This window comes from Mandrillus leucophaeus, unplaced genomic scaffold, assembly GCF_000951045.1.
Source record: "Mandrillus leucophaeus isolate KB7577 unplaced genomic scaffold, Mleu.le_1.0 Scaffold173, whole genome shotgun sequence".
NCBI classification, from domain to species: domain Eukaryota; kingdom Metazoa; phylum Chordata; class Mammalia; order Primates; family Cercopithecidae; genus Mandrillus; species Mandrillus leucophaeus.
The window spans coordinates 4,453,497-4,463,268 of record NW_012101732.1 but is presented as its reverse complement, the minus strand read 5'-3'; the positions used below and the strand labels follow the sequence as shown (position 1 = coordinate 4,463,268).

Here is a 9,772-nt window from a genome sequence, read left to right as displayed (position 1 = left end):
CATGGCACAAGTATACATATGTAACAAACCTGCACATTATGCACATGTACCCTAGAACTTAAAGTATAATAATAATAATAATAATAATAATAAAAAGAGGGCTGGGATCTGAAACCGGGCATTCCAGCTCTCACACGGCCATTCTTAACCACTCCTCTGTATCAGCCCTTGCAGATCAAGAACTTAGCAGAGTTCCTGATCTGTGGTATTCATATTAGATGATGTTATTATTATTTTTTCAGTTTGTCATTGTTTTCTGCCATATCTTAAAAACGGAATTGTGTTTCATTAGTTTCTGGATTCCCACCATTGGGCTATGTTTTACAAAGATGGCATAGAAAAAAATATATATATGTTATATGGAGTGCATGGTCACCAAATTCTGAAAGAAAATATCACAGAATTTGGTGGAATTCCATAAAGCATAAATAGTTTCTTTTGGGGTCAATAAAATCTAATCACTCATTTATATGATGGGTAGAAAACATATGGTATTCGTTACTCCAGGAGCACCGAGTGAACACAGGCATTTCAAGAAAGACATATGATATTTTCATGGCAGTAAATCCAAAGTGAATTGCTCAATCCAGAGCGTGTGCTTGGTATGTGCCCAAGAAATGAGGACTGTGCCCTTGTCTGGCCTCCCAGAGAAGTGATTACCAGAAGACCTTTGAAATGTTTTTTTTTTTTTCAGTGCCCTATGTGTGTGTGTATATTGTGTGGTGAGGGCAAAGCTTGAAGAAGCCTGCACTATGATAGGGATTTCAGGCAGCCTTGATACTCCAAATTGGAGGTTGCCCTATACAAAGGCTGAGTAGGAGGCTACCCCCAATTGAAGACAACAGGGCACAGATATTTCCTCTTCAAAATAAGAGGTCAGCCTTTTAGTATGATTAACCCCTGGAGGTGAGAGGGAGAGAGTGTAATAATTTAAATTCTAACTACAGCGTGAAGAACTGATAGATACCCTTTTCTAACAACAGATATTGATGGAGGAAAAGAGGAGGATTCTGGGTATAGGAACAGTTGCAGGGGAGGGTGTGAAATGATTTGAAAGAACATGGGGAGGCGCTAGGGACAATTAAGACAAACTCCATCCCCACTAAACTTGATTGAGGACTGGCCTCTTCCTCCCAGTTTAACAATGGGATAGATGGTTGTGAAGACAGACTCTGGAATCCGGCCCTGGAATCTGAATTCCAGTGTGAATGTGTCCTCACTGCGTGGCCCTTCTAGGCTTTGGCATTCCCAATTATTCAGTGAGGATAATGGTGGTCTCTGACTCTCCAGGTGGTCGGGAGGATTAAAGAAGAATGTGTGTGGAACAGCAGAGTGGTGCTGAGCAGGGCGGGCTCACAGTGGACACGGGAGATAGGGCACAAGGGCTGAGAGTGAAAATGTCTGGAATGGAGCCCGGCTTTTCCCCTAGCTCTGTGACCGTATTCAAGACATTTGACCACCTTCAGCCTCAGGGCTTCCATCTGTGCAGTGGGTGCATTTGTTCACAGATTACCGAGTGGAGTGCTGGCATGCTCCCTAGGCTATCAAAGAATGCCTTGTTCTCTGGTCCCTGGTTCCCTAACAGCACATCCAGCAGAGGCACCCATGGGACTTCTGGGTACAGACTTCTGCTTTTGTTGATCAATTCACTGGTACTATCAGGCTGTGGTTCAACACATGACCTGGGTAATGGAGAATTAGCATTTGCTCTTAAAGCACAAATGAGTTGATTGCCAGGTGTAGGAAATCACAACCCAAGAGAACACAAGTTCAAGTAGTAAATATCTGCACTGCATTATACAAAGTACTTTCACGTACAACTCAATCGATCCTTTGGGCACTCTGGTGAGGCAGTTGGTTATATCACAATTTCACTCATGAGAGTGAAGTTTGGAGCTCTGACATGACACACCTTAAGAAACAACCTGCATTAGTGCCATGGCTGGGGCTCAAGCCTTCGGCTTAGGAGACCAGTGCTTTTTTTTTTTTTTTTTTTTTTTTTTTTTTTTTTTTTTTTTGAGATGGAGTCTGGCTCTGTCGCCCAGGCTGGGGTGCAGTGACCGGATCTTGGCTTACTGCAAGCTCCGCCTCCCGGGTTCACGCCATTCTCCTGCCTCAGCCTCCCAAGTAGCTGGGACTACAGGCGCCCGCCACCTCGCCCGGCTAGTTTTTTGTACTTTTTAGTAGAGATGGGGTTTCACCGTATTAACCAGGATGGTCTCGATCTCCTGACCTCGTGATCCGGCCCGTCTCGGCCTCCCAAAGTGCTGGGATTACAGGCTTGAGCCACCGCGCCCGGCCGACCAGTGCTGTCTTGTGGAAGCTCTCTACCCACCTCTCTCTGCCACCTTCTGCTTCCACCATCCTGTGTGCAATTTACTGGAAGTGCAAAGTGCTTTGGGGTTATCCTTGTTATTGTGCCAGAAAAATTAAGGGGTCTCTGGTAACTGAGAGTGTCACCCCTCAGACATCGCTTTGGGGCCAGCTATGCTCCAGATATTGGGTATTAATGCCAGCTAATGGGATCTTCTACTTCAAGGATTTTACAGGGCTGTTGGGAGAAGGGAACAGAAGATTCAGGAAAGCTGTAGGGTCAACTGTGAGTTGCAGGGGGGAGCTGGGAGATGTGCAAACAGCTTTGGAGGTGGTGAGTTGGTGGGGAGCCCTCCCCCAGGCTGGGGCAGCCCTTGTGTTTCCTCCTCCCTCCCTCATATCCTGAGCAGCTGCTGGGTAGGTGTGAGGGTGAGGTGACCAGGCCAGGTCTGGAGGCAAAGATGGCGAGAGTGGCTTCTGTTCTCAAGGAGCTCACAGGCTAGATGGGGTGAGAGATACAGAGATTATTAAATACAGCAGACCTCCTGTTTGCCCATCTTAGTGGACTGACAAGGATTGTAGGAACGCAGAATGTCCCCTTAGCATAACCTTTCCTGTTTGGTAAAAGCTTCATTCAGGTCACCTGCCACACAGAAGTTAGGACGGACTTCTAATACCAGCCTCAACAAACAAACAATTATACCCCAAACAACCACTCCCACAAAACACCTGGAGGCTATTTTAATCTGATTTGGAGACACAGCACCTTTTGCTGTGGGGTTTCTGCCGTCAGCAATGAGTGATGGCTGAGAATATGAGATTTTGCTTCACCTTGGTGCCTGGGTTGACATGTGTTCTCCAGAGAGAAATCCACTCAGGATCTGGATCTCCCAAATTTCCAGTGAGCATTTCTGAGTGTATTCAACTATTTGCTCCTGGCTGGGTCAACCCTCTTATTTCTCAGAAAAACATCTTAGAAAGCTCTGGGGCTGCATATGGCTAGTTTTGACAAATCTTGAAGTGCAAATGAATGGAAAACAGGCAGATTAAATGTCCCCTAATGCCACCCAGACGTAAAATTTGATAGAAAAAAAAAAAAAAAAGCCTTGGCGGAAATACTTCTGGGTTCATCCTGAATCCAAAAGGCTTGATGTTGAGTGATTGTGAGGCTTTGCCTGATGTTCAGTTTATAGGGGTCTGTTTTATGTCAGTGTTTGTCATTATCTGGGGTGCCAGGACCTCAGTGGAGAAAGTTACAATACACCTGTGGTACTCATTGCAACCAGATGCATCTAGATTAGATGGCTGATGAATGCCTGGAAATAGGATGGGCCATTTAAAAAGGGCCCTATCAGTTATTAGTTACTGCTGTCACAGGTTGGGTGTTGCCATGTGCTTAGTGCTATGTTTGTGTCTTAGTTTATAGTTTGGCGTCTCCCAGAATCAACCATGAGACAAAGATTCAGGAGTGTCATTTAAATAGGAAGGACAAGGAATATGAACAGAGTCTCAGGGGAAGTAACACAGAGAAGAGACGACAGCCAATAAAGGGTGGACTCTGAGGCCAGCTGTACTTAATTCCCTGGATCAGTGTAAAACACACTTCAGAATGACCCTGCCAGCTGGGCCAAGGAACAGGGTGTGCACCCAGCAGTGCTGCAGAGGACTTGGCTGACAATTGCAGGGAGGGCAGCAGCTCCTGGCCTGTCCATCCTGCCACTGTGCCGAGGGCAGCTGTGGCTTTCTACAACTCCCTCAGAGCCCTGGGCATAGACCAGCAGTTCACATTGCATACGTCATTTCCACTCATCGTCTAAGAACGGGAGAGAAATGGCATTTTCTCCATTTACTGAGGGGGAGAATAAGGCATAGGGACTCAAGGGAACTTCCTCAAGGTTTTTCAGCTCACCAGTAGCACAGTTCGGGTTTCCTTTACGCCACAGTCATTACTCAGATCTGCTTTGCGCTGGGAAGTGGGATGTAGAGATCCTGATATCTGCCTCCTGTTAAGGAAGTTCACTGTCTAGGAGAGGGGCAGGGGCCATTGTATTGGTGCAGCTGACCAGGCCTCGGTTCTCCTGAGGCTGGGCACCATCTGCTGGGAAGGACCCTGGGAGACTCCATCCTTATATCAATGCCTCCAGGGCCTACAGCAGCCATTCTGAACCTACCTAACCCACACTGGAGGCCCAGGAGTGTCAGCTGATTCTTCACAATGGTCATCTTTGATGGCTGGAGGTCTTTCCCCTCCCAACTCACTAGTGGATTGTAATGAAAGCAAGTCTCCGAATTCTACCACACATCCAAGCAGTTACTAGCAAACAGGCCCAGAAACTGTCACGACCTGTCACCTGTTCAGTGGCCCCAGTGAAGCCCCAGCTTGCTATCCTTGGCACCTTGTTGGAAAGGTTTATTTAAGACAGAACTAATACTATTCTCACAGCTGAACTCAACTCACCTTCTTGTCAAAATCAGATGAACAAGAATCCTTCATATCCGTGACTGATCACAGACCCGTTTTGAATCAAGCCACGGCTCTAGGGCTATTGGGCTCAGGAATCTGTCACAATCTCTTCCTGCCAGCATAGGAGTGACACTGTGATACATTTAGCCAAGCCATGTTTTGAATGCTATGTATCTGACCAATAGGTATGTCCCTATTTCCAGCATTCATTATGCTAATTAACAAAGCCCGGTGGTGGTGGTGTTAACTGGGATAAAGAGGTGATGCATCTGTAACTCCTTCCTGGAGGGTGGGGCTCCTGGACAGCAACTTTTCTGTGCCACACCTAGAGTGTGCTTTTCCGTGTAGGATCCTGCCCAGTTTAATCTGAGGGTGTGGATTAAATTTGACTGCCACAGACGCAGCGCATGATCTCTTCAGAAGTTTTCTGAGTAAAGACCGCGGCACACCCAGCAATGCGGGAGAATCAGGTTCTGTGCCCAAACCCTCAAGTTCTCAGTGTGTTTGTGCTCCTGCAGGCTTGATCACAGGGGCAGCGACCCTGAATCAGGGGCTGGAGGCCTGTGTGTATAGCAGGGATAACTCAGTTATTGTGGAAGAAATGAAAGTATTTTCTAGGCAGTCAAACTATGACCATTTATCAGAGAAAAGGAGGAACGATGCTGCTTGGGTTCTCTATACCTTCTTACAGTCATCAGTATTCTATTAGGGAAATTTTGGGGAATGGAGTAAGGGGTCAGAAATCTGTTTAGGAAAACTAATTTGGGGCTAACCTTCTGATGCGTGGGAGGGCAGTGCTCTGTGTTTATTTGGTGGGCTTTGAGTATCATTCATTGTTTTGTTCTCCCTCCTTCATTTAGCCTTGCATTTATTTATATACTGAACCCCAGTTCTGTGCCAAGAATTGTGCTGGGGGAATGGGCGATATAAAGAAGGGACTTACAGTATGTTCAGGAAGCTGGACAGTATCTACCAGGCATAAGGGGAGAGAAAGAAAAGCTCTGAATACTGCAAACCCAGCGGAGGGGGACCTGTGACCAGCTGGAGAGCTGAGGGAAGCCTTTCAGGAGGCGGTGATGCAGGGCCTGATTCTGAAAGATGAGTAGAGGTCAATCAAGTGAAACAGAACAGGGTTCTAGGCAGAGAGAAAAATACATGCAACGACGCAGAGGCCTGACAGCAAGCATTCAATGTGACTTGGGAGGTGAGCACTTTGGAGACAGATTAGGGCATGAGGCTGTCAGAGCCACAGTGCAAGGAACTGAATTCTGACATCCCTGTAGCTCCTGCAGGACCAAAGGTAGGTTTGTCTTTCAGGATGAGTACCTGGGGGCTGTGTGGCTGAGGGATGGGAGGGGGCCAAGGTCGAGGCCTGGGTGGGGATCAGCTAAAGCCTAATGGAGTTAGGAGATGTGCTGAGGCTTGAGCTGAGAGGAAGGGTTCAGAGGAGAGGAAAGATTAAAGAACAGTTTAGGGACTAGTCTGAATGGATGCAGAGACTGATGGAGAAGGAGTCAAGGATGACCCAGGAAGCAGATGGTCCTATTAACTGATTTAGAAAGCAGGAGGAAGTGAGTTTGGATGTAGAGATGGGAATGAGAGATGAGGAAGGTAAGAGAAAGAAGAACAACATTCTTTCTTTTACCCAGTATTCTCTATGTATTCCTATGGAGACTTGGCATTATATTAATTATATATAATTATATGATATTATTGATTATTATATTAATAATTATATTAATATATATTATATAAATAAATATAGATGTTAATTATTATTTTAATAATTAGGACCACCAAGGGGTTACAGCTTTCCTTGTGGTGATTGACAAAGGTGCTTCCCAGGACACAATAATCTCTGTAGATGCTAGTCAGGTGACTTTCTGGACCTACCAAGGCACTCTACATACATGTGCTGAATTTAGTTGAATTCCATTGGATTAAATTGTGTTGAAACAGGCAAAAACCAAGGATGAACTTAAGACAGTATATTTCCCAGGCTGGCAGACCCAAGGCTCCGTTGCCTTGAGATGGACAGAGTGTATAAGAGGGTCTGCTTCCTATCACAGTTCAGTACATTCTGGGCCAAAAATACAGTCCTAAACTGACGTGCACCTGCGGGAAGCACCCGTTTGTCTCTGAGTAATGAAAGGCACCTATAATTTTTGACATTATGTAAAACAGGACACACATACCGACAAAAATAAGAGTCTCAGACAGAGTGAAAGACTCACCGCCGACTCTCCCCAAGTCAGACACTGAGACTACTGAGAGGCAAAGACCTTCCTCTTGGCATTTCCTAAGGATACTGCTCTTAGGAAGGGGCAGGCATACCCCTTAGGAAGGGGATGTGACTGAATTTGTATTTGTATTGAGGGACCATAATCCAAATTCCCCAATTATTTCATGGTAAACTACACACACACACACACACACACACACACACACACACACACACACGTGTATATTATTTTTCCTTAGGTTATTGGGGTAAGGTGGTGTTTGGTTACATGAGTAAGTTCCTTAGTGGTGATTTGTGAGATTTTGGTGCACCCATCATCTGAACAGCATCCACTGCACCCTATTTGTAGTTATTTATCCCTTGCCCCCCTCTCACCCTTCCCTCCAAGTCCCCAAAGTCCACTGTATTATTCTTATGCCTTTGCGTCTTCATAGCTTAACTCCCACATATCAGTGAGAACATTCCATGATTGGTTTTTCATCCCGGAGTTACTTCACTTAGAATAATAGTCTCCAGTCTCATCCAGATCGCTGAAAATGTATTTCATGGTAAACTGCTTCTTAATGTGGTCATTGGTTTCAGCCTTAGACTTGAGAGCAATACAATACTCTAGAGATAAATGTTTCTTTAACTTTTACAGGCTAAATAAGAATTATAATGCATGACCAAAAGTATTTTTAAAACGTTATTCGCTTTACATCTGTATTACCTATATGAATATATAGGGTATATCTATAGCTATCTCTATATATATGTATCTACATATGGTGTATCTATCTGTCTTTAAAGACTCAATAGATTTGGGTATGAAAAGATTTAAGGTTGGGCGTGGTGGCTCATGCCTGTAATCCCAGCACTTTGGGAGGCCAAGGCAGGTGGATCACGAGGTCAGGAGTTCAAGATCAGCCTAGCCAATGTGGTGAAACCCTGTCTCTACTAAAAATACAAAAATTAGCAGGCATGGTGGTGGGAACCTGTAATCCCAGCTACCTGGGAGACTGAGACAGGAGAATTTCTTGAACCTGGAAGGCAGAAGTTGCAGCAAGCTGAGATCATGCTATTTTATTCCAGTCTGGGCAACAGAGCAAGACTCCGTCTCAAAAAAAAAAAAAAAAAAAGGTATCTGATTTCCCTTGTGACAAAGTCTAAAACCCCATAGTCTGAGCTTTGAAATAAGCAAATGATGATATCATGAGGAGAGAGTGAAAACGGAACACAAACTGAGCAGGTGTGCAACCACTGGTTCCGTGTTGTTGCAGTAGGAGTATATGGTGAGGTCTTCTCCGCAGTGTGGAGGACAAGTCCAGTAATTGCAGAGATCCAAGTCTACATCTTTCAGATGCCATAGGTGTTCACTTGCCCAAATTGTTATAAAAAACTTTCACCTTCTAAAGAAGGCTATTACAGAATTTTGAGTGGATCCTTTAGAGAAACATCCCAACATTGCACAGTCTGAGAAGTTCTAGCACCATTGTTCATTCCCATTTCAGAAGTAAAATCAAATGAAAGTGCAACTCAGCATTTTTGGCTGACCTCTATGTCCTAGAACATGGTCAGCCCCGGGGTGGGGGGGGCTTGTCACTTTGATAGCCGAGTTTTCCAGAGAGTTCAGTTCACATCTCTTTAAACACAACACCTTTAACATTTTTGCCATGTCAGATGGACAGAATTCTGAAGTACAGCCATGCACCTCAAAAAGACACTTTGACCGATGAAGGACCACATATGTAATGGTGGTCCCATAAGATTATAATGGAGAATAAGAGTATAAGATGAATCCATAAGATTATAATGGATAATAATAGAAACCTGATACATAGCACTTGATACTGGCATTTCAGATCAAGTAGGGGAAATGATTGATATTCAGTAATGATGCTGGGACATTTGTGTTTTTGTATGAAAAAATATATGTAAATAAAAGTAGATAGAGCATCTAGTCTTATGTAAGTACACTTTATGATCACACAACAAAATTGCATTTCTCAGAACATATCCTGGTTGGTAAGAGATGCATGGCTGTATATTATCCTCTCCTTAGTGTGGTGGTTAGGAAGGAGTATGGGATTTGAAGCCAAATACGTGGGGTTTAAATTCTTGCATTAACCTTTCTTGACTTTCCTTCCTTTATCTGGAAATTGGGGACCTTACTTTATAGCATGCCTGTGAGTTTTAAATTAGGTAATATATGGAAGGTTTTCATGCAAGCTTGTCCAATCCACCTGTTGTTGTTTTTGTTTTTGTTATTTTGTTTTGTTTTAGGCTTTTAGTAGTCTGACACCATGGTTTTTAGTTTCTGTCTTTAGTGATAAGTGGAAAAGAGTGGTGAGGAAGGGGCTTTACTGGCCCAACCGGAGACAGAAACTAAGAACCCATGACTGTATTCTCTCCCTTGGACACCCCTGCTAGTGTTGGGTAAATGGTAATAACTGTTTATAAATAACTAGCTCTTCATTAGGACAAATACCTAATGCATGCAGGGCTTAAAACCTAAATGACAGGTTGATAGGTGCAGCGTATCACCATGGCACATGTATACATACGTAACAAACCTGCACAAAGGTTTGCACCTGTATCCTGGAACTTAAAGTAAAATAAAATAAAAATTTTAAAAAAGGTATATAAAAACTAGCTCCTAATAATAATTAAAAACAAAATTTAGTCATATCTCGATGTCTCAGGCGTCAGCCAGCCCTCTCCTGTAGCATGGGGCTTATTTGCCTCCAGATTCTGCTATCTGGGCTATTTCCTTC

The 9,772-nt window shown here is 44.2% G+C and overlaps 1 protein-coding gene across 1 annotated transcript in view; it reads left to right on the top strand.

Annotated features, from left to right (window-relative positions):
• TG (thyroglobulin) overlaps positions 1-9,772 on the top strand; it is a 287,674-nt gene that overhangs the window by 96,290 nt on the left and 181,612 nt on the right. The window lies entirely within an intron of this gene.